The following is a 26,311-nucleotide window of genomic DNA, read 5'->3' as shown; positions in this document are numbered from 1 at the left end:
AATGGTTGGAACATCTGAGCAAGGGGCAGTAGTAATCCCTAAACAAGTATCCCTTCCTTCACATCTCAGTTGCAGCAAGAGCATGTACTTCAGCAACCTCACATGATATATTAGGGAGTTGTAGGATTCATAATACCAAAACAAATGAGACTAGAAGGAAAAAGAGAGTTGAAGATGCCTTTAGAAGCTCCCTTGAGACATATAATTTTTTGAAGTAGTAAATGAGAAATCAGTCCTGAGGGAATCATGGTTTTCCTAAACATGACATCCCTGCTAAGGACATGAGAGCCAGTTATGGTAATTTTAAAAAAAGACACTATTATGTCTCTATTTGGCACTGGGTGCTCCCTCTGAAATTGCAGAATAAAATTGCTCTGGAGACTCTGAAAAGAAAAGATACATCTTTCATGCACACCTGCCCTTCTGACTGGTTAAAAAATGTTATCTAGGAAATGTTAATCCTAGTAAAAGCACATGGTCTCACAAGATTTTTACCTGTTATGCAATTATTTTGTTAAACTTCAGAAATGCATCTGAACAATTAGGTGCTTATCTCAAGCAAACCTAATCTTCAGATCTTTTGCCCCTCCACAGACGTCACCTGCTTTAATAATCCTACCCCAAAAATGAAATTTTTGAAATTGTATAAGCCTAAATTGATGTCTTCTTGCAAGTACTAATTCTGCTAATTAAAGAGCAAGCAAATTTATTACATTGAATTGAACATTTCTAGAGCAAGCAAATTAAAAATTTTGCATTTCTATTTCAATATCAAGAGAATAATCTCAGAAATTATGTGACTACATTCAATATTTCTGACTTATTCAAAAGGTGTTTCCTACAATGCACACAAAAATATACAAAGGAATCAGAATCTAGTTCTTTACAACATGAAACTCTCAAATTCAAGAGCCAGCCTTGCTTTTCCTTTTGACCAAGAGGGACTGGGAGTAATCAGGAGCAATATATGCATTGCTAGAGCATGAGAGACAGGGAAATCAAGTGTCTACAGAGATCCTTATCACTTGTTCCCAAGTGCCTGTGACAAGGACCAGGTAGAACCTGGCCAGATGCTCGTGGGTTGGAGGAGTGAGATGCTACCCTAACATGCACTGAGTGGTGGAATAAAGTCAGAGATATCAGGAGTCCTCAGAGACAAATACTCCAATACTGGGGATTTAGTTTATTTTTTATATATGGTAGCTTGTAGATTATCAGCAAGGACCTACTCTTATGTAAACATGTTAATGTATGTTGAATATATGAGCAAAATATGCTAAACAATAAAAATCTGCAACGGAAATAGAAGTTTTACAGGAAATCAGCCTACAAAAAGGAAGAGAAGGAAAAATTAATGACTAACAGTGCTTGGCTGGGACCATTTTGGCAATATCTATCTAAACAGTCTCAGCACACTGTTTATTACCTATTCATTTACATGGCACTTACTAACATAACAATATATGGCTTAATGTGAGGCAACAACAATTCCCATAAATAAAGAGCTGATATCTTCATAATCCCTAGATGATATGAAACTGGAGAGACAAAGATGACTGCCATAAGCGGTACTGACAGCCATATCTGGACACACAGGGACCTACTTAGAACTTTGCATATATGGACAGTCATGAGCTAACATGAGAAATTAAAGCCTGCCATGAAAATACAGGACTGGAGCTTTCTCAGGCCTTGGCCTAGAGTAGGAAAAACTGCTCTACAAGCAGGACTAAGTATTTTCAAATGCTTTATTTTTGCAAATACTGATGCACCAGTCACATTATGCTCTCCTTTCCTGTTACTGACATCGCAAATTAAGCTGCATAGTCAGAATCCATCCCACAGCATTCTTAACCCTGTTCTTGCAGGAATGAAAACCCAGCTGTAAGAAAGCAGAAAACCTAACCTTAGAAGGGAAATAGAACAATACATTGTATCTGTTTATTTGTCAAATTGCATAATGCACATTAAAATCTGAAAAAACTTAACTGATATGGTTGTTATTATTCATAATACCATTTTGCACCAGTTATTTATTTTACAATTGCCTAAATATGGCAACCACTATATAATTGCCTGAAGAAACCATCATGAGGGAGCAAACAATGACCTGCCATAACACAGGAAAAGCAAACTTGTAGTGCTAGTCTTGAACCTAGACATTATAGCAAACTATATGGATGTATATCCATATCCTGCATCTGTATTACATGTGCATATGTGCTTAAACACTCACAGTATGTATTAAAAAAACTACTGCAGAATCCTGTGATAAACTGATGTTACTGAAAATCTTTGAGTACCTCACTAGATCACTATGCTACCCTGGCATAATTATGCTAATTATGCTACCCTGGCATAATTTTTAACACATTGCAAGACCTTCATGGCAAAGTAAAATAGCATTTTTCCAACTCCCTATGGAGAATGCATGTATTTTTTTCTGTATCTCACAATAACCATTGATCTAAGTGGTGGAAACAAATCTAGTTATTTCATTTTTCTACTTTGATTACACTTAGAAGTGTTACCATAAACTGCTTACTGGATCTTTTCCCTCTTCTGACCCAAAGTACTAGTTAACTGTTGGTTTTGCTGAGTTTTAAGGGGGTTTTTGCTTTTGCTTTAAATGTTTCAAAGTTTTAAGACTTCTTTTTTATTGTCTGTTCCAATTTTGAGGAATGCACGAGACTACTGGCAGTGACCGGAGTCTGACAAAAGAAGACTGCACTCACTTTCTCATTTGACATGTCTTGTGTTCCTCCTTAGCTGTTCTCATATAATTAATTAACTTCTTAATAGGTTCCTGACTATTTATGGGTAGTTTACTGGTATGTTACTTATCAAGAGACTGAGAATGTGAAGCATATTATTATTCTACAAATTTCATCCTCTGACTTCAGAATACAATAGAAACAAACAGCTTCATTTTCCAAGAAAGTAAGTCCAAACTGTAACCAGCACGATTCAAGTCTTCTCTTTACCATTTTTTATATTCCTTTCCTCAAAACACCAGTTTACTCAGTAATCAAGACATAAATACAGAAAGGCATGGGGTATATAGTGAAATTTCTTAAAAGGTGCCACTGATACTCCTCATGACCTACACATGCATTCCAACTGGGAAATATGGGAAAAAGCAGGTAGGATGCCAATGTACTGATACTGGTCAGGTTCATCTTGTTAATGGCACGCAAATATAAATTAAGTATGGAGGACTGGATTTATTACTTGTTGGATTGGTTATTGATAATTATTCAGAGGCTGTAGATACTAAAACTTAGAATGACAATGATAATAGCAACACATAATGGCAATAATAATACCATTTCTAAAGCACACAGTGTCTCATATAAGTGATGCTTTAAAATCTGTGAGTGACCATTGCTAAGTAAAATAAACAGCAGTTGTTGGAACATTCGTCACCCTGGCAACATACCAAGCCTAGGTAGGACCATGTAAGATTTAAGTAGTATTAACAGATAATGCAGAACACTGAAGAGCATTCTGAGAACTCTCAATTACTTCAGTACTGGCATAGTCAGTATTACGCACTTGGATAGATGGGGGCAAATGTAATTCCACTGCTAAAGACTGTTCTGGTTTCTGGTATAGACGGCACAGAATTTTAGAATAAAGGAGCCCAAATGTAATAGCACAGCTGCAGAGAAAGCCAAGCTATGAAGCAATTAAAAACAATTTCACAGAAGAGACATGGAGAGCAAAAATGGTTAGTTCATTGGAGTTCTTTCCTCGGTCTGTTGCTTTCCTTTGTTCTCTTTCCATGGCCTGTAAAGGATTGCATCTTTAGAAATTCTGCCTGCATTTTATTCTTCCACTTAGTGAAATAAAAAATGTATTAGCATACAATTTAATTGACACCTCATTTTCCTTGCAGGCAGAGGGAGAAAAGAGTGGTCCTGAAAGTGGAATTTTTCTTTGCATGTACATTTGTATTATAAAAGTAGCTATTAGAATAATTTTTTATGTTGCAAAACATCGAAAGAGATAGGAAGAAAACCACAAAACATGCAAGAATTAATTCTTACCATTAGTAGAGAATCTTGCTTTTTGCTGTTCACTGCTATTGTCATTGACATCAAATGCATAAGGTCACAGGATTTTCAAATAACTCAGCATTAGCCTTCTCCTCCCACAAGAAGTTCTATCCTTGACTTCAGTGGGAAGAGTCAAGATAGCAAGGAGTACTTTTGATGAGTACGTACATTTTATAAATCATCTGCCATGTATTTAAAACCATGGATGTACTCTAGACTACTGAAAATACAGAGGAAAAGGTGGTAACGGTCTGATGAAACAAACTGACATGTCAGATATGGTAACATCCGTACAAGTTTTATTCCCTCTATAACAACGTGTGAACCTACAAGCCACAGCAACACTGAAAGTTTCTTCCTTCACTGGCTTGGATATCAGAACTGAATAATCTCTACATTAGGCAAATCTCAGTACTGTGAGGCCTTGCTTTTGACATAACACTACAACATCCTCTATGGGTGACTGTATCCTAAACAGAAGTTGCAAACAATGCCAAAAAGAGCAACATGTATAAACCTGGGTACTTAGCTGACAGTCTGTAAAAAGTGTGCAATTATGGAAGATTACATTCTGAGCCTGGACCTGTAAAGCCTATTCTTGACACTAGAGAGAGCAGCCCTGCTTGTGTCCCTTTGTCAGAGCCAGCAAGACTCACTGCCTGACACATATCTCTCTGATGCATCCTAAACCTTGGAGTCCAGTTTCCTTCTTAGGGCCCATAACTCTTCAGTCACTTGGGCCGTCTCTCTCTGTCCATTTGTTCATTTGGACATTTGGAGAAGAAAGCTACAGGCAAAAAGGCCCAGGATTTGTGTGTCTTCTATGGTCCTTTTTGGGCTGGTTCCACTATTCAATTATTTCCTTTGAAGAAAACTGCCATTTCTTTATCTTTTTTTTTTTTTTAATTTGCTTTGCAGCACTGTATTCATTCCCTGGAATAAACTAGTACTCTAAGAAAAGTTGAATACACCCATGCTTTGATAGACTGGGGGAGAGTGTTCAGTGGCATTACTGGTAGAACAGAGCTCTATGGGCATCTTAACAAATGACAAGGAAGATTAGTTCTTCCGTAAAGCAGAAGAAATAGCAAAAAGTCATTTTTCTGAAAAGCTTTGAGACTCACACAGGTAAGTGCACAGTAAAATTCAGTGATTTGACTTGCCTAAGGCAGTGATTGTTAAGCAAAATGCCAATGGGCTCCAGTATTTATTATGACATGTATACATTATTTATTTGTTAGCATTTCTAATCATGTCAAACTGAAAGCAAACTGGGTTGTATGCATGACTTGATAACTCTACTTATTTAGATTGGATTCTGTGTAGTACATTGGTGCCTAGCTCCCTTTGAAATCAACACACTGCCAAAGGACCTCATTATCTAGGAAGTTTGAAACATTCAGAAGATGCTGCAGGAACTGAAAGAGAGGAGACAACTGACAAAATTCCCTGAATAGATTGCATTTAAGGAGCATAGTTTAGGCTGAAAAACAAACTACAGCTGGGTTCATATTTGATGATAACAACTGTTTGAAGAATGAATGCTTTTAGACTTTAAATGTCTTTAATATTAGGAGCTGGGCATCTGATTTAGAGGAGGGCTCTTATGAATATGCATCTTCTCCCTGTTACACACTGAATGAGAAAGCTGTGTAGAAGCAATCATGCATTTAGCCATCACAGCTTTCTCCTTTCTTTCACTAGCTTGGTCACCAAGTCAGGCCATCCGGCAAACATTTTAAGAACAACTCTTAGTCTCTCTATATAAAAGAAAATATGAAATATAATGAAATTCAGAAGCAAACTGCAATGCATGAAAAACTCTCCAAATATAGCTTAACTAAAAAGAAACACTGATGTTGACAGATAATGATATTATATAATCACATCCTTTACAAAGACCACATCACAAACATTGAAATACTTTGTAAATTACATACCATCTTTTAAATTACCTATGCAGTAAACAGGCAAGTTATTCTTAGCTTGTATAAAGAAATGTCTATTCATCACATTGTGATAACTCTAACTGATGCCTAATAAAAATTATTGAATCTGTAATAACCAGCCACACACATAAAACTGGTATGGAAAGTAGCAGTATACATGTCAGCAACCTCATTTTACTGTAAGCAGAAACATTTGGACAGGTTCCCTGTTCATCTGTACAGACATTATTTCAGAAAGAAGTTAGTTATAAATGCTTCTCCTATATTCCACAGTTGCTTGATAAGACTAAACTGATTTGGTTTGCCACTTAAAATATGCCTTCAGATTCTTTATGGACAGATATCAGAATTAAAAATATAAATATGCTACAGATAACATCTAAGCTTGTTGGCTTACGATGAAATAAGAACGCTTTGTTTTTATTATTGTGTAGATAGTGAAAGCTAGTTACTACAGTCTTTACAAGTATGTGAAATAAATCTATGTCAGTAATTACTTCAAAGTGCTTCTGTTTTTTAAATAACTAGACAAAATTTTGTTTTCATGTAGAAAATGCATTAGTTCATTTAAACCATTATTTTTGCTTTTGCAATTTCTGTATTACATGCAAAATAGTGTCAATTTCTTTATACTTTGAACTAGCATGAAGATTTCCAAATGTTTTAAAATGCACTGAAGCATTCTGAATTGCTATGAACCATTAACAGAATAGAAATCTGAAATAAGTGAGCAAAGAGGAAGCATCAGGAGGCCCCACTGGTTAAAATCAGACTAAAATGTTCTCCAACATTTGTTGGCAATAATCTCCCTGGGATGCAACACCTCTGTGAAAATGCACAGAAATGTATCCTGACAGCCAATGGTCTTTAACTGCTCACACTATTCAAAGCAATTTTCTACAATTAGCCATATCTGATATGGAGTGCACATCTTGTAATATCTGCTTAATGTTTCTTCTCTTTAATCTAGCAGGCATCATCCAGCAAATTTTATAAAAGAGAATAGTTGCCAACTAATGTTAAAAGCTATTTAGTTTTAATGTTTCTCAAAAGATTATAGCATATGAAACTATAAACATTGTTTTGAACTGTCTGTGCTAGGTGAAAGGCTTCATCTCTCACTTAGACCCTAGTCCAGTAAACACTTACACACATGTTGTAGTCCCATTGATCTCAATGGGACTACTCGTGTGTGAAATCAAGCATCTGTGTAAGCGGTTGGAGGACTCCGGCCTTATTCCAGAAAGTGTCATGAGAGCAATGCCCTGCTGATTATGTGGACTTCATTAAATTATTTTTTTTTAGTCAAGTCTCAACAGTTTGTTTTGACACTAGCCCATGGAGGTCCTGGAATAGGGAAGAATTACATTTAACACAAACCAGTGTTACTCAACAACAGGGCAAAAAGGGGAAGACACAGAGCAGAAAAAACACACATGAAGTTGGAAACTTGCACACATGCAAACAGGTCTGTAAACAACCAGTGCTCCTGCAGTACCCACTGACGTAACATGGCCTCCTTAGTGTGTGCTTTTGCACTCTCCTGACAGGTCCAGTGATAGGACAGAAAAAGTGGTGGCACTCCAGCCACAGGTCATTCTGTTGGACACATTTATGCTTGGCATGGGTATTTTCATCCTGCTCACTCTGCTGTGTTCTCATGCGGCCCTGGTAGGAGAAGACCATGGGGAGGTAACAGACTGAAGTTGTTCTCTGCAGTCTCATTTATGTGGGACATGGAGCACAAAGAGAAAAGATGTTGCCAATCTAGGCTCACTATCCAAACAGACCAGAAAAAAAACCCAGACTAAAAACGAAAAGATGGTTTAGAAAAGGGAGGCAAATGATCAAAGCTGAAATAACCCAAACAAAAGACTCTCACACCAGTTGGCTGGTAGATAGATATCCCAGTAAGCGTATCAGGGAGGGAGTTAGAAGAAGACCGACCATAAGGGCCTCTTGCTGAAAACCCTCACTCATCTGGAAAGCCTCACTGAACTTACTCTGTAATAAGGCTCCTAAGATGATATTCTGAGCCATGGAATCAAGACGGTTATGGTGATCTTTGTTGCCCCTGGTGCTTTTGAAAACTTGATTGGTTCCTTTGCAAGGTAATGACAGATCTTTGGCCATTTCCTTGCAGCTTCTCAAAACCTTTAGACATTGCAAAGTGAAATTAAAAGTGTTTGTTTCATATTTTTTTTGTTCTTTTACAAGCAACCAAACACTCCAGAAGGGTCCTCTGTCATTCGGTTGACGTTCTTTCAGCCCATTTCCATATAGTCAATACACCCATCCAGCTGGACAAAGAATTAAAAGGGCAAAATAGCTAACCACAAACATAATGTGACAGAGGACAGCACTCCAAAGCAGCATGTACAGAAACAAGTTTTGGCAGATTTCATCACTCAGCATCAAGCTAGGCAATGCAGCTGAAACAAGTGAGTGGGTACATAGCTCCTAAGGTGACTTACTGATAACTTGGCGACCTTAAAGAAATCACTCACGACCAAAAGACACTCATAAATGGAAATAATTCTAAATTGCCCTGATTCTGATATGTGAGAAGGAAGGAAGTTGCAGGGAGAGCAGGGAAGGTCCATGTGACTTGGGGCTTACCTTACTACTGACCAAGAGGAAGCTGATGGCACAAGGAGAAAACAGTTTTTGAACCCTCACTCCTGTAATTTCTCTTGAGTACATTTTCAAACCATGGTTCCAAACAGTGTTTTCACAGCTTTGTACATGAAACCATGTCTATGTGTGAATTAGTGCTGCCAGGAAGGTAGCAGATTGTAGACTTACAAATCCCAGCCTCAATGCTTAGTGATACTTTCAGACATATTAAGGTATGGCACATAGAATATATGGCACAGCTATCACTCTGTAAATGAAGCTTGCTAGATTAGGGATTTTGTTTGTTTTCACTTTGAAGCACTTGGGGCTTCTCCTACGTTTCTTTACCTTTAGGATTTTTTAAAGCTCCAATACCATATCCCCCTAAGCATTTTAAGAACTGGTTTAGAAAGGTACTTATCTTCTCAAGCACAGAGCTCCCAGGGACACTATCAAACCTGTAGTAAACCAGGCAAAAATGCTTTAGCAAGTTAGACTTAAAACAGCCACTGAAGTCAATGGAACTCAAGTTCCTACTGACTTAGGACACTCTGGAACCCTACATGTCTGTCTGCTTTTTAGGCACACAAAAGCAGATATAATTTGCTCTAAATTTATATGCAAGATCTTTTGCCTTGAAACAGGGAATTCTTCTATTTTCTTTGCATGTGCCACGAGAGGCCATGGTCTCATTTGAAGTCAGGGGCACTTCAGGGAATCGTGGAATCAATGAGGTTGGAAAGGATCTCTGGAGATCATCTCGTCAGCTCACAAGATAGTGATGGCCTCCACCACTTTCACTTTGAAATTCCTGACTCATGGTTCATGGGCATTCTATGAGAAAAAAGGAACTGAACCCCCCCCCCCCCCCAATTCAGAAATGAGTTACATGTAAAAAAAAAACCCTCTGAAATGAAAGCTTGTCCACAAGTAACCTCACTTTCAAGCTATGTCAAGAACATTACTTTGTTCTGACAAAAGCATTGCTGCCTACTGTAATAGTTGTGACCCACAGATAACGGTATGACACTGGACTAGGGTGCAAAGACTTATATTCAGGTGTCTAAACTTAAGTTTCCACTAGTGTTTCTGATGGCCCTGAGTATCCCACCGAGCCTCCAGTGACTGCTCCAGAAGGCAGGCAGATCTCCCTAAGTTCTGCGCCTTACCTGTCAGCCCTGCCTGTATGTCTTAGATACTTTCCAGGATTTAAAATGGCATTAAGCACCTCTGTTCAGACACTGGAATTGCTCTACAGATGCCTGGATTCAGCTCCTGCTCTGAAAAAGGTTTGTCACATGACTTACAGCAAGTACTTAAACTCCGTGTCTTGATCCTGTGGCTGTAGAAATCAGGGGGTTTTATACCTTTTTTTGTGCCCTATTTGCTTATCTTCACTCAGAGTTTGTAAGTAAATATGGGTATGGATTGTCTTTACAGTGTATGTGTAGAACATCTATCTCAGCAGAGCACCCATTTACTACTACAGTACAGACTCCACAGATAATTGTTTCAATCCTTTTTTAAATGTCTGATTAAGGCTCACTGTAAATGAGGAATTTCAGTAAAAATGACATATTTTAGAAAATACACTTAATTCCTTTGTGAGTTTTAAATAATGAGGCGCACTGATATTTTTAGTTTGGAATATTTTGGAATGTCTGGAATGCTAAGTTCCCCAGATGATGATTAAAAGGTCAAGTAATAAAGTATATGATAAACTATGCCTGAGATTCCTCATAAAACAAATGAGTAATGGCTGTACAAATTGTGTCACCATTATTTTTATGTTGAAAAAATGTCTGTGCTCTATTATTCCTTCAAATTTGTCAGATTATAGGATTGACAGAAAACCAGCATGGTGATGGTTAGTTTGCAACTGCTTCAGGGCTGAAGTCAGAGTCAAGAAGCAGATGAAAAGGGTGCTTTAAGGAGTAGTGCTGGTGTTGCTAGTGGACGCATGGTGGAGAATGTGAAATGGGTTTTTTCCTTGCCAGAGTGCAGGTCTGGTATTGGTAAGTATCATGTTAAGTTTCCTTGGAAGTGAGTTTGTTTCTGTGAGGATTATAACATTAGATTAGAACAGTGCTTGAGTCACAATCACAGGAGCCCTCCAGAGCTGTTAAGCATTTGGCATATCTCACTTATCTCTAAGGGTGGCAGGGGCCATCAATACAAAGTGGACCATCAATCAATCTGGGGTCTTCTTCAGACACTGCCTGTCAGCTGATCAGAGGAAGACTTCAGGGAATCAGCTTTCCATTATCAGGATTTGGTCTGTGATCAGGACAAGCCACTGAACCTTTTACTTTTCACTTGGCAAAAACATACGCACTGGAAAAAAGTCCTGACAGTTCATTCATTTTGCTCCATCACTGGAGCCAGATGATGTTTGACTGGGGAGACCCACCCTCTTTGATGTTGTGCTCTTTTGAGAGTGCCCTGCTGTGAAAAAAATTTTCTCCTTCCAAATTAAAGAGAAATATTTCTGCGTCCAGCTGTTAAATGTGACGTTTGCCATTTTTCAGTGCGTTGGCTTTGTGCCATCTTGCAGGCTGTGTTTCAAGCCTATCTTTTTCCCTTCTCCTTCTCAGCAGCGATATCCACAATGTGTTAGTGTCTCCAACTTCTACATAACATCAACACCAAAAGGGAAAATACAAGTAATACTGCATTGCTCTGAACTACAGAAGCAATATTTACATACGTTTCTCCTGATTTTTTAAATTAAAGCCAGCAATCATTTTATTGCATGAAATGAAGGATAAAACCCTTAAATACAATCTACCTATGAAAAATCAACTTCAGTTTCATTCTGATTGCAGTAGGCAAACCATGCCGAAGCAAAGCCTCTACAGAATATATTTACCAGTTAAATGAATGTGGATGTTATTAAAACTTGTTTCATGTGTACTGAGTCCACATCAAAAAAATGGCATCCGTTCAGCAGCCCTAGCTCTGTTTAAATTAAGACAAACTTCTCATGAAAGCTTGAGTAAACATTTAGGTTTATGCAATCAAGAAAACCTGTATCTTCTCATATTTATTAAGTGTAATTTTTAGAGTTATAAAAACCACTGTCACAATTGTGTATACTGTAAATAAAGGGCGGATTCATCTTTACAATGTTCTGCCTATCTATTGAGGTAGATGAAACACAACAGGTTCCAACTGCTATTCAGCTCAAGCTTTCCTTCATCCTTTTCATTTCCATATTTGCTGACATGGAAAAGGATCGATGTTTGATAGATTTTGGCAAGCTCATTGTTGCAAACCTGTTTTGTAATTAATCTCAGACTATGACCAGCAAATCTGAGTAACTGCTCATGTACTCATCATGTCTTCACACTCTGAAAAGTAAAACCTGACTGAGAGCCTCAATGGATGAGAATGGAAGCACTTATTTTGGAAAATTATATGGATGATAACAAAAATAAAGCATCTTCCCTTCAGGTATCCACATTCTAGATTCACGCCAAAAAAAAGTATAGTCCAGAAAGATTTGATCTAGAAATAAGCAGTAAAGCTGTACCCTGCTCTTCATTTGCACTACATGTAACTCATGAACTCAGTTTTTAAAATTGTAGAATGATACAGATTTACAAATAAATATAAGTTAGCATTTCTCCAAGAGGCTAGCAAGGAGCCAAGCCATGTTCTGCAGGGCTTCAGTCAGTTCTCAGAAGCTATCTGGTATCTAACAAAGACAGTACTGGGACTGTCCAAGCAACTGTCCAAGCAACACAGAGATGCTGACAGTAACAAGGTTGGCAATTCAACAGGAGGCAAGTTTCTTGTTCCTGGAATGAATCAGACACTGCCACTCCTAAAATTACATACAACACAAATATATGCTCTATAAATGGTTACATTTGGATCTATGTGTTATGCTGTTCCATGACTGTATAGCACCTTGTTACAAGAATATAATTTATGCTATTATGGTTCTTCTGTGTCCTTACTTCTAGATAGATTAAGAAACATTTTCCTTACTATTAATTCCAACTTTGCCTTCTATTTGTAACCAATGCTATTCAAAATTCTCTTTACTTGCCTCTACTCTCCCATCAGCCACTGTCTTATCATGCTCCTTTTTTCTGTCCCTCATTTTATCAAGGCAGCAGAAAAACACCCAAGAGTGTCTCATTAGAGTGAAAATCAAGGAGTGAACTGCAAAGGTTTGTGTTCGTCTTTTTTCTCCATTCCATTCCGCATTTTTTTGTTTCATCTTTAACATTATGCAGCTTACCTTTATCATTCCAGCCTTTCTTAACTCTGCTATCTGTGCCAAAATAATTTTAGGTAAAAGGGCATTTTCTTCATCCCAAATAGTTTTAAGTGAAAATATTTAGACGGCTCACGTAGGCTAATACAGATGCAGCAGGTATATTTCAGAAATAGGAAAGTAGTTTGAGCAGCAAGTGTACTGGCCTTAAATGTTGACTTTTTTACAAAGGAACTCAAAACAGATGAATTAATTAGAAGTCAATAGAACCAGTGATTATAATCCATGTCAAAAATTTTAACAGTAAAATGATTCATCCAAAACTAGTTTTATTTTTTCCCCAAGTCTAAATTCCAAAAACAAAGCAAAATAAACCAGTTCTTATTTTGATTATTTTCCCACCATCCTCAAAGTTTAACACAAAGGGGAAATTAATCACTACTGAGAAGAGCTGCATGCAAAATTATTTTACTGGATATGGCCAAAACCTCACGATATTTTTAAAGCAATAACAAAATGTTTTGGAGCAAGGTTGGTTTGTTGGGGTTTTTTTAAGTAATTTGGATTATTTCAAGATTTTATAAACCATAATAAAATGTTTCATTATAAGCTTATTGAGCTTTAAAACTGAAAGGAGTTCTGAACTGAGAAATTAACTTTCTGTTTAGAAAATATAAGAACAACATGTTTAGATAATTTTGAACCATTTTCCCATTTTATTTGTCAGAAGTTTCCCTGAAACTGACATTTTTATGCAAACAGTTTTAGTTTCTCAGCATTCTCTGGAAAAAAAAATAGGTTTCCTTGGAAAACCCCAACAATTTGTAACTAGTTATCTGTTGCACACCAGTGAAAGGCTATTAAAGGCATACATAAAAACAGTCATGGCACCTAAGAGCTTGCAATGTAAAAGACACAGATAAGGCTAAATGAATTGGGAGACCCAGAAAACATGATGAAAGCATAACCTTTCCTCACTCCTTTCTTGTCTCTTTCTCTCTCATGCATAATCACAAAAAATCTCTGCTTAAATACAAAGAGATTAATAGGGAGTGCAACTTCACAGTTTTCCCAAGCTAAGCACGAATTGCTGCACTTCCCCTCTGCCAGAAGAGAAAAGCCTTGGGTTTCCCAGTGGGGTACAGAGCTCTACCAGCTCACTCCCATTTGTGGAGAAAATAAACCCTGAATCTACATGCAGACAAGCCAAAATCTGAGCCCTTTCTTGGCCTGCTAGTATGCCCTGGCTGCCAGTCCATTGGGAATGTAGGTAACTAAGCCATATGTATTAGCCCATACATTTAAGGGCAAAGGGAAGCCATACTAAAGAAAGGGCGGGAGAAGCTAAGCAATGTGTGAAATAAGAGTATATTTGTATATTTTACTTAAGGGTTTCCTCAAAAGGAACATGTTCATGCTAATAACAAGCAAATGAGCCCTTGTTCAGCTTCTCTTTTATGCCTCACAGGCTGCATACTTACTGTATGGTGCTGACTTTCCTAACTGGCTTGACCACTGCACTTGTAAGACAAGAGAATATTAAAAATAAATGTGTGCCGACTCTCAGCCATACACTCAGATTAACTATTTTCAAAGAATTTGATGAAGCTGTAATAAAAATCAATTTATCCATAGAAAGAAGCGCTTCTTGTTCACAGATGGCAGATTTATGACTTCATGCAAACATGAATGTCCTAGAGCTCACCCTTTTTAATAAGGAGTCTTTTAAAAGACATAAAATATTTGTCCTAATGAAGTAATGGTTTCCTAAGGTTTTGCTTCTTTTCTGTACTGCCTACAGTTTTATGTCTTTGTTGAAATGTGTCACTTCTTAAATTATGATGTTTTCCTAAGTCTACTATATTCTTTTTCTAACCCACACTAAGAAAACACAATTGTCAGACGTTATGTTTTGAGGGCAAACTGACCTCCAACATATTGTGGATAACATAAATTTCATATTTTATAGTTATTTTGAAAACATTCCTAAACTTAAACCCCTTGGTTTCTTAGTATCTTGAACTCACTCCACCTATCAACAGTAAACTAAAGAGGCCAATGTTTTCAGCCAAAAATCAAAGTAAAAGGTGAGAGGAGAAGATGAAAAAGTACTTTAGCATTAGGGAGTCACTGCTATTACAGAGTCACGGCCAACTTTAGATAAGACACTGCACTGAGACAGCCCAAACAGCTGCTGCAATCCCAGGACTGTCATCTCAGCCTGTTCAAAATTTGTCTAAAAACTCTCCAAGAAACTGGGAGTATGGGAAGACTGAGACGGGAGAGGTTAATGCACTGTGATTCTAGCCTCTGCTGACTCATTCTGTCAAAAAATACCGAGGATCATCCAACAGAATATGATAGCATGTCACTGTGGAAGATTTTGCTTCTTTTTCTCAAAGACTTTTCATTCTCCAGTAGAGAGCAGAGAAGGATGTGAGTTACTCCAGGCTTCAAGGGAAAGACATTTATTTTGTCCAGATAAGTAAATTGTCTAGTAATCCCATGTGGCATCTGGATAGGAAATATATTACACTTACTAGAAAATTGAGCAAATCCTTGGAATCAAGGATGAATAAACAAACTGACTGAGAGGAAAAGACACTTACCAGAGGCTTAATAATGAGGTACATTCAGGAGCATACCATAATTTAAAGGCTAGTTGCTCAGTGAGCAGGACTAATGAAGCCTGGTTTTAGTATGGATGTGTGGTGTCCTTTGTCTCCAAAACTTTCACTGCTGTAATAAGCTCCACTTCTACACTGATTCCAGTGTATAACACTGATATCTAAACATTTTTCAGTTATTACATACTTAGCACTGCCACTGATACCAGTGGAAGTTCAGCACATGGAAGAGCAAAATGTACAGTGGAGTCTCTCACTGTGGATGCAGGAGGAATGGTGTCCTGGGATATCTGGCCTTGTGATGTGTAAGTACAGAAGACATATGGTGGTGACAAAAAATGCACACAAAAAAACAGTAATTTTTGCTCGACAGTGAGATATAGACTGGGTCAGTGACCTTTGCTAATTCCCATTAATACCCACCTGCATCTTCAATAACCTTCTCGACAGCATCCCAAAAGCATATAACTACTTTTAGAAGCCACATCATGAAATGTGAAGTAGCAAGAAGGTGAAATCTGGAACAGTGCTGGACAGAAAAGTCACATGCACAGTCTGCGCACGCTCAACAAACCTCATGTGTTTGACCAATTGCACAGACAATAGTCCAGATGTGGTTGCCGTTTTCCTGAATCTCTGGAAATTTAAGCTGCTGCGTGTTTGGAAAAGCACAGTTGCCATGACAATACAGAAAAGAGTGTGCCCTGTATGCTTTTCATATTTGACTCCACTATATATACAGGATATCCTGTATTACACAGAATGTCTGGCAGTCCTGAGAGAAGAAAATGTGACATTTCCTGTTGTCATTTACTTTTTTGCTACTTTTTCCACATTTCAGGAGATTTAACTTATATACCTATTACATCAAATTTAGTGAAAATGAAGGAGGGATTACTGTTTTCCTAGTGCTATAGTTATGACTATGAATTAAATAAATTCCAATCACTACAGGTAAATCATTAGCAATAACATAATTCAATTGTAGATACATTTCATATTCATTAAATTTAAATGTCATTTTTATGACATATTTTCTCAATCTAAAATGCGATTTCTCTAAAGATGTTCAAAATCAACGAACACTAAAAAAAAACCCTCAGTTTTTAACATTGTAAATAGGATCTGAATCAGACCCAAAATCATACTGACGTGAGCAACTCTTAACACACAAAATTCCATGCAAGGACGACAAATAGTGTCAAAAGGCATCATCCTCCACAATGCAGAGCATCTATGCTTCAGTCTCTTAATTATTGTGTAAGTAAGTCCTCTGAAAGTCAGTACAATAATAACCAGCAGCAAGCAGATAGCTGGCAGATTTTTAAATGGTTGTAGTAATGGGAAAGAAAGAGCAGGAAGACCTTACCTCACTTAAAACAAATGATTGCAGCACTTTTCACCTGTAATATTACAAAAGATATGTATTGCAATTCCCATTTTACACCTGAGGTAAACCATGCCATTAACATTGCAATTCTGCTTAAACACTCTGTCAACTTTAATGGCACATCTACATATACTGCACACATAAATGAGAAAAAATCCAAACCTCATCACATACATCATTCACATATTGTATACAGTCAGTCCTGAGATTTGTATTGATTTAATATCTTTGAAAGCAGAAATGAACAGGAGTCAAAAGATCCATCATGATGCAATTATCCAAAGTTTTTCTTTTAAAATGCATCTATGTTTGGTCCCTGCCCAAATAATTTTAACTGTAAATTTGCAAATGTCTCAATTATAAAAATGCACAGATCTGAACTATAATAGTCAAAGCTCAACTGTTTTATAAATACATTTAAAATACAGCATTAATATAAAAATCCTATACCATACAACCAAAACAATTTAATATAGCTTGCTATAGCAATAGCCAGATCATTTTTCCAAACAAATAGATAAACTCCATCATGTCATTTTGAACTTCTTCTGACCTTCTGATGGCTACAATTGGGAACAAATGTTATCCAAGAAAAATATTGGTGGCTCTGCATTTGCAAAACAGAGAATGCTTAAATTGAGCAGCCTTTGCTTTAGTAGCTATATCAGATGCATTGCATAGGAAAAGATACCAGCCCAGTTCTGCTTTCATATATATCCAGTATAATCACAGATCAAAAATCCTACTGATTTAGACCATGTCTACAGTGCAATCAAAGTGACTGGGACTAATGCAGACAAATCTGTTCTCTAGGTATAAATTAGCTATTGGGTCACAACAGCAGGGCAATCACAGCAGCATGGGATGTACTTAAGACTATTTACCACACTTTACTGTGAATTTTGCATCCCATGGTAAGCTCAGTATTGCTGGAGTTAGTTACATTATTTGTAAGGCTGATATAATTACCTCGATTAAAGCTAGTTGGCTTGTGTCTGCCCAGAGGTGCACACACATCTTTGGCTGCAGTGTAACATGCCCTTAGTGCATTTACAATGGGGGAAACTGATAATAAATATTGGGGTACTATTGATTGTTTCCTTTGTTCACACACAGTGTAAAATGAAGTTTGTTAGTGACTTGAAAGTAGAATTCTCTTCACATAACATTAACCAACTAAGGTTAAGTATATAACCTAACCCTATTACCCAACGGCCTTGTAGAGACAATGGAGAGAAACAGGCACCGTCAGAGGGCAACACATCATAAGCAAGGTTAACTGACTTAGACCAGATACTTAACTTGCTGATATTGAATGTTAGTGACTGAGAGTGCAAAGACAACCTGCTATAAATTGCCACACCCTGGACAGAGTTCACTGAGACTACTGCTCAGAAAAGTCAGCCATTTTTGTATTGCTTTTATATTGGTTGCTTTCTAATGCTCTTTAAGAAAAAAAAAGTATAAACAAATTTCATCATCCTAACATTCAAGTGTGGCTATTGTAGTGCATTTTTTACTACCAAAACAAGAATAGATTCCTTATATAAATACACCTAGAAGTAAATGTATAGCATCATATCAGTCTTAAAAATTCTTAGCCTCCATTACGACTGGATTATGAAAGCATGCTGTCAACCAATCAGGAGAAATGATGCAAGGAATATCGTTCTTTTTTCCACCTTTTTTTTTTTTTTTTTTAAATTTTAGCTTTCTTTCCAAAATACACTTCTCACTTTTTTTTTTTGGTACAGTGAACGGCAGCAACAGCAGCTTTTAGCAGAGCTGTGGTTGTAATGCTGCTGAAAGCTCCTTCCCGAAAATGACCTTTCCTACCCAGTAAATTATTCCAGCAGGGGAAGTCAAAAGCAAAAGAAAAAAAAAAAAAATCACTTTTGTCATATTGCTCACAAAACTACTGTGTTGGGAAAGCTTTTCAGACACATGCTTAAAAGTAAAAAAAACCCCTAAAAGCATGCCACTTCCACTCAATTTTAATTTCAAGACCTGACTGGCTGGGATGCCTCACGTCATTCTCTGGAAGCCTTGCGATAGCATGCAAGTGGCAGGAATATGACTATGTCTGGAGCCTGACAATAATTGCATACCACTGCTTGCATTGCAGCAAAATCTTGACATTGCAAACAACAGCATAAAATAATAGAGCCTGGTGAGATTAACTATTTCAACCTTATCAGATGGAGGAGAAAAAAGGCTTTACTTAAGACCTGAGGCTCTTATCCTTCCACTGGGAGAAGGGCCAAGGGAAAGCATAGTTTCCGCAGGAAAGATGACAGTGGCTCCAAGCAGTCTATCACGCCACAGAAGAAGCAGGTTGAACTGGGAGGGCAGGTGGGCTTCCAGTAAAGCAGCTGTGGCTCCCTTGCTGCCCTGCTCTCTCCGAAGGCACCACCCCAGATCACCCAGCAGTTCCTGCAACACCACAGCCTTGTCTCATGGTGGACATAAGTATCTTCTGACTTCTCCAAAGGCAGAGGTCTTTGCAGGTCTCTTTCTTAACAGAGGAGAAATCACTGCTGGCAAAATTGGGTCTTTGGGATGCAGATTATATTCAGTCTTGTCCAAAATGAAGGACCAACTCTGCCTTCCAGCAAAGCCTAGTCAGAAAGATTTAATCACACAGAAAATTGTCTTGGTGCTTGCAGCAGTATAAACTAACAGGAACTGAGGCACAGGAGACAGTACAGCATATCTTCAAAGACTGAACACAGGCACTAAGAAAAAAGATTGTGTGAAACTATGTAACAGTGTCATCTAGTGACTCCTGCCATAATCTTATTATCCAGACAGTGTAACCAGCTACCAGGAAGGCCAGTTTTTACCCTGTTGAAGTGAGCTCTATATTGACACTTAGCATTCAGCTATGACAAGATTTCATGGGCAAACTGAGAGCCTGCATACACAAATATGACATTTGCAAACAAGTGTCTGATGAGCACATGGACATCCTTAACTGCATATGTGGAAATCCCAGTGGAATGCCAATGCCAGGCATGGTGCAGGTCCTGTCTTGCATCAGGGAAAGCATCTGTCATGATGGTGCTGACATACAGCTCACAATTATACCACCTAGTGAGACTCCTTTGAACTTAGTCCTCCATGTAATCTGCAGAACATTTTGCAATGTCCTGCAGATCACCAGGGAGCCCTGGACAACAGCTTAGTAGCCTCTGGTGGAAGCAACCACAGTTATGAGTAGGCAACTTGGCTGTTTTCTTTTTTTTTAACATCTGACCCTAACACCAAGGATGATGTATCTATAACCAGTGACTAAATCCTGTACCGTACCTCCTTATTGCTAAGCTCACTCACTGAATGAGAGCTAATCTGTTCATAAGGTTAATGAGAGCCCATTAGCACGATGCTCAAACAGATGCTTCTTTGATTCTTTCCTGTTTCCTTTCTTCTTGGCTGAAAGTCTGTTTCCCACATAAGAAAGCTGCTTCTCCTATGAAGACAGGCTGAGAGAGTTGGGGTTGTTCAGCCTGGAGAAGAGAAAGCTCCAGGGAGACATTATAACAGCCTTCCAGTACCTAAAGGGAGCCTACAAGAAAGCCCAAGAGGGACTTTTTAGAAGGACATGTAGTGATAGGACAAGGGGTAATGGCTTTATATTGAAAGAGGGTAGATTTAGTTTGGATGCAAGGAAGAAGTTCTTGACTGTGAGGGTCGTGAAGCACTGGAACAGGTTGCCCAGAGAGGCTGTGGATGCCCCATCCCTGGAAGTGTTCAAGGCCAGGTTGGATGGGGCTTTGAGCAACCTGGTCTAGTGGAAGGTGTCCCTGCCCATGGCAGGGGGGTTGGAACTAGATGATCTTTGAAGGTCCCTTCCAACCCAAACCATTCTGTGATTCTAGTATTCGATAACAAAGACCATTAATAAAAATGAAAAAGCATAACTAATATATTGGATTCTTTCCTTTTTAGAGTTATGAAGTTCTTCACAAAGTGTAATACTTGCCAAAGAATACAGTTAAAGGCATGAGCATTTTGTTCTATTTCCATTATAATTAATTAAACTGCCAGAAACATTGTCCAAAGAGCATTCAGTCTGACAAACTTGGAAAATCTGGAAAATGTAATGCAAGTGTGACACTTGTCTGTAATTCATGTACCTGTTTACAGGGGTATAAACCACACTGCAACATTTATTAGCTGTTTATAAATAAAAATAAAATAGAATAAAAATAGAATAAAATAAAATTAAGTTTAAGAGAATTGGATTTTTTTGCATATACCTTGAGTTTCAAATCACATTCACTTCCTTCCTTTGCTTCATACTGTACTGCTTAAGTGCTTTAAATGTTACATATCAAAACTTAATGTAAGCTTCCAGAAAATTAAGCACAAGTTTTATTATTGGTTTGATAATGAATTTTTTCTGATCCTGCTGTGACCTTAACACTCAAAATTAAGTGTAAAAAAAAAAAATTAATCCAGTTTCAGATTTTCTTATTTGAGGTTTGCATATACCGTGCACCTGAAAGATCTGTGGCATCTAAGTAGAGACCATCATAATAAACAGCTCAGCACAACAGGCAGATTGGGACAGTTGGGGTTTTTTTTGATTCGTAGGACACTAACCTCTTGCATTCAGTCTGATCAGTGAGCTCTGCTCAGAACCATGATCACTGATTTAGGTGGCTTCAGGAGCAGAATCTCAAACCTTGCTAACATTGTGCGATGCAGCCTAATGAGTCACACCTGGGCACACTGCAATGATGCATCCAGGCTAACTATATTGAAAACTCAGCTATATTGTACCATGTAGGTGCAATAGCTCATTCAGAAATAGCTCAGCTAAACACCTCATTGTAGAGGGTAGATATATCTTTTGTGACCAAAGGGCACTAGCATCCAATGGCAACGCCTTTGCTTTTGGTGGTTTCAGCTCAGCTCCATCTGGGCAAGTGACTGTAGACCCCAATCTCACTAGTTCTAACCAGTTCATTGTTGGCAGTCCCAACAGAAAAGTAAAAAAAAAAAAAAAAAAAAAAAAAAAAAAAACCAACAAAAAACAAAAACAGGAGAAAAGTATTTAAAGTAATGCTTTTGGAGCAAGGTTGAGGCAAGTTGAAGGAATAAAGAGGAAGAGAGAAGTTCCCAGATATGTGAAGGAGTCTTCTGGCTTTCATTTTGAAACAAAGTTAAAAGCACTTTTCTTTGCCAGAACAGTCTTAGAAATATATAACAAAAGAAGAAGAAGAAGAAGAAGAAGAAGAAGAAGAAGAAGAAGAAGAAGAAGAAAAGCTAGCAGTATTTCAGCTTAGAAAAGTCCTGAACCTCCTTTCTGTAACATGAGTAAAACAACAGGCTGCTCTGCTTCCTTTCCCAGACCTGATCCAAGGGGCAACTTTCTGAGGAACCCCAGGGCCCAGGAATAAGCTTTCACCAGAACCAAACCATCACAGCCTGTTCCCTTTAGGAAGAGGAAATCTGAACGTAATATGAGATGTTCTCAGGTCCCTCTTCTCAACAGGGACATGAGGGCCAGCAATACCACTTCTTCAGCACAACGTCTCAGAACAGCTCATGTCCAGCAGTCACCTTGTGTTCCTCATCTGCAACACTCCTGATCCCTCCTGTCTTACACTGCCTAGATCCAGTTCTTCCTTTCCCACCCTTTATCCACCCATCTTTTCTTTTTCACCTTCACACACTCTTCTTCTCTCTCAGGCTTTTCATCCCAGCTCCACTTTGTGTTCCAAATGCACCCATTCCTTTCTAAAACAGTGAAGCATTTGGATACCTCAGCAATTTGACAATGTGCATATAACAAATCTGAGACAACTGTATAATTTTTGTTCCCTTGAAACTCATCTTCTTTATCTGCTCTCTTCCGTGATTTCTTTTATGGTACCAAAATGACCATGTGCTAGTTTTATGTTGGGACAGGAATTATTTATTTCTGAGGCACATGACTCCAAGGTGCTGAAAAAAACAAGTAATAAAAATGTGAGATGGAAAGAGATTCTTCTACAATAAGTTCTCTTACCTCTTAGCCCAGTTGATGAGAATATAATCTAATAACAATACAATGAAGTTAGGAGAATGCTCTGGAATCCTTCAGCCTATGAGTTTGGTGTCCAATTTTACACAGGTAACACCCTTGATACAGCCACATTTGGATTTACAAGGCGTATGTGTGAGGACAACTAGATTGACATGATTTAATTTCAGACAGTATTTTTTCTTCATAACTGCAAAGAAAAATCAAACACATATGAATGATGTTCAAAGAAACACGTCTGATACGCTCATAAAGCTAATGCTGACTTAGAATATTTATAGCAAAATAGTGCAAGATTTTGTATGTGCTGTATAGCCTCATTTGTTAAAAAAATATATTTTATAAGTGACAAGCCCAAGTGAAAAATTTTATATGGTACAAGATAAACCACCCAAGTAGTTAAATCAATTTCTTTCTGTTTAATTTTTCTATTTGTTTTTCTATCTGAGCTGCCAATTTTCTAACATATTAGAGAAGAAGTAGGAAAGTCTTTTTGATTGATAACAAGCTCAGATTTCTGTGTCAGATCAGTGGAGACTTTTTTCAAACTAAGAATTCGGTACATTGCTCTTACATTCTTAGACAATTATTCTACAAAAATTATTTAAATGCTCTTTTTTTAGCTGCTTTGACAAGAACACCAAAACAGTTCACATCACCCTTGACCTGCAGGGTGTACATCATCTTGTCAACATATAAACAAACACATGATGGGCTGTATTTTAATAGATTCTGTAAATATCAAGATCCAATTCATCAAAAGGTTTGCCAAAGTGACAGCTGTGGGGGTTGTGGTATATGGTTGCATGTCCATTCAGTGTTGTTTCAATAGGATCATTGCAAGAAAATTCAGAGCTACTGTTGCTCTTTGTTCCATATTATTATTTCTCTGGAGCTCTGGGTTAAGCTGCAGTCTGTATACGCCACTTCATGTATAAGAGAAATAGGCAGACTTCCGGGCAGAAGCCACATGGCTGGCTTTTATAATAATCCCTCTCCTCTCTCCCCATCTTTACCAGACAATTCCTCTGATGTGCTGCACTGTGTCAGAAAAGGAGGCTGAGAGGAATTTATAAGCACAGAAACTCTTACTTGGGAGAATGAGCAGAGCTCAGTTTCGATAAGGTTTACACAGACACAGTAACTTTTCTTGGTTGGCTTCATAGCTTCATGGATTTTAAAGCCAGAAGGGACTGTTCAATCATCTGCTCAAGACTGTACTTCATAGACCATTACCTTCCATCCAGGAAAAGGCACAGAAAAAAGGGAGAGGGCCAGTGTGCCATGAGTACTTGATGGCCCCACAATGGCAGGGAATTGCTAAGGCAAGAAATGCCCAGATGAATCAGCAAGCCAAGACAGCCACATCTGAAGCTGCAGAGATCATGACAAACCTGCAAGTTCAGTGGCAGTCAGCCCAGGGCACAAATATGCTAGCTGTGAAATGAAAGACTAACACCTCAAACCACTGCCCCTGACCCAATCCCTGTGGCAATTCTCTGGCCCCACAAAAAAGCAAAGAGAAAACAGATCTACCTGGACAGCTGAGGGAAGAAATTCCCAGTAAGAGCCCCACTGAAGATGAGACCCTTATGCAAAGTGCTATGAGGAAGAGGCAGGCAGTCTTGCTGTCCTCATGTGTGGCCTAGCAGTTAAAGCAAAGTGTTCGGAGGTTCACAGACCGTGAAGCCAAAGGCTCAGATCCTCCAACCTAAAGATGCAGAACTCGACACATCTAATGACACTTTAAAGAGTCAAAGTAAGTAAGGTGCCTGCCTCTTTTAGCAAGACATTCTTATGTTTAACTATTGCAAAACATAATTACCACCTTCTTTTAAGATGCATTTTGTCTTAACTTCAGCTTCTAGCCATGGTATTTTGCCTGTCCCATCTCATCCATTGAATAGAAAAGCCCATCTGCTAGGTTTGGAGTTTTTTCCATATATAAGTGGCCATACAAAGAAGTCAAATCAACTCTAACCTCTTCTATGATGAAGACAATATATTAAGCTCCATTAACAACTCCATTCATAGGCTTTTTTTTCCAGAAGCCGATTACCTCCACAGCCACCAGTACTCTTTTCTCTTTTCCCACAGTTCTCTGGTTGTCGTCTCTAGACACAAGGTAACTCTTCAAAGATATTTCAGTCACATGATACTGTTCATTTTATGCAATTTATAGCTACCATAATCCTTCTGCTGGAGAGTTAAATGCCATAACGCTCATGGGCAACTCAAACACAAATTCCTATACTCATGCACAAAGCCAAGATCTCTCTCTTCATCCCCTGGTGCCTTTCCAACTGACTCCTCCACGATGGAAAGATTAAGAGACTGATACATGAACTTAAAATATTTGCCCTCTTTGAAACTCCTACCATTTTTGTTTTGCTGGAATGGGGTGTAACACTGGAGTCTTTTTATTCATTATTGCGTACAATCACCATGAAATATAGAATGAAAAGACCTAAAAAATCCAGCAATCTGACACTGCGACAAAGCTCAGGAGTCCTGATCTTGGAAGCCACTCCATGCTTTCTGTAAGCTCCTCAACACCACCAGCAAGTAAATGAAAGCTCAGAATCATGCAGCAGCATTGTGGTATGAGCTTACAGCACCCAGGCCTCCACTTGTACTATTTAGAGCTGTCAGGCACACAAGAGAAGAATATTCTTACCCAATTGATTGTAGCTAGGCACAGCAATGGATTTTTATTATTATTTGTTTGTTTAAATAGTGAAGTTTACTGGTTTTCAAGTCATTAATATGAAACTATTCCTTTCAACATTATGATTTGTGAGCAGTTTTCTCAATCATTAGTACCGACTTGGCTTGTGTTTATGTGCAAAACTGCCCTATTAAACAATATAAGACCTTCTTTGGTATTTGCAATTGCACCATTTGCTCATGATTGACTTGGAGTCACTAAGAAGCCCTGTCAGTAGTACTGCTAGGATAAATCACCTGCAGCTAAAGTGGAAGCCTATCTTAAGTTTTCAGAAAATCTAGTAAGGTGTTGGTCAAATTGTCACAAAAATTGTCCCTAGCAGGCACAGTACAAAGCCATGTCAGAAGGCACAGAGATTCAGCTCAATCTAATAATAATAAACACTACCTGGGCATAATCTGGTTTCAGCCCATAAAACAATTAACCTTGCTAGGACTTGTTCCCTTGGGCGTGGCACTGTGCTAGCAGACACACTCCCACCTGGCTTCCAGTCCACAGCAGGCTTCTGTCTGGTCAGTTTAGACCACAGACATGGCAAGCATGTGCCCGGTTGTGCCTGCCCGTGGTCCACCCTTGGCGCGATACCTTATTTCCTAGTGCAACACTAAGGACATGCTGAAAGATCTCTAAGAAAAGCTTTGCATGCTCAAAAATATTCACAAAGCTACCTTTTGTAGTACTTGCAAG

General features: G+C 38.2%; 1 protein-coding gene across 1 annotated transcript in view; it reads right to left on the bottom strand.

Moving 5' to 3' along the window:
• Window positions 1-26,311, bottom strand: part of PRDM6 (PR/SET domain 6) — a 77,499-nt gene that overhangs the window by 27,505 nt on the left and 23,683 nt on the right. The gene's annotated exons all lie outside the window — the stretch shown is intronic.

This window comes from Aquila chrysaetos, chromosome Z, assembly GCF_900496995.4.
Source record: "Aquila chrysaetos chrysaetos chromosome Z, bAquChr1.4, whole genome shotgun sequence".
Taxonomy (NCBI): Eukaryota; Metazoa; Chordata; class Aves; order Accipitriformes; family Accipitridae; genus Aquila; species Aquila chrysaetos.
Note: the sequence above shows the minus strand (reverse complement) of the source record. Positions and strands in the feature narration are given on the sequence as shown.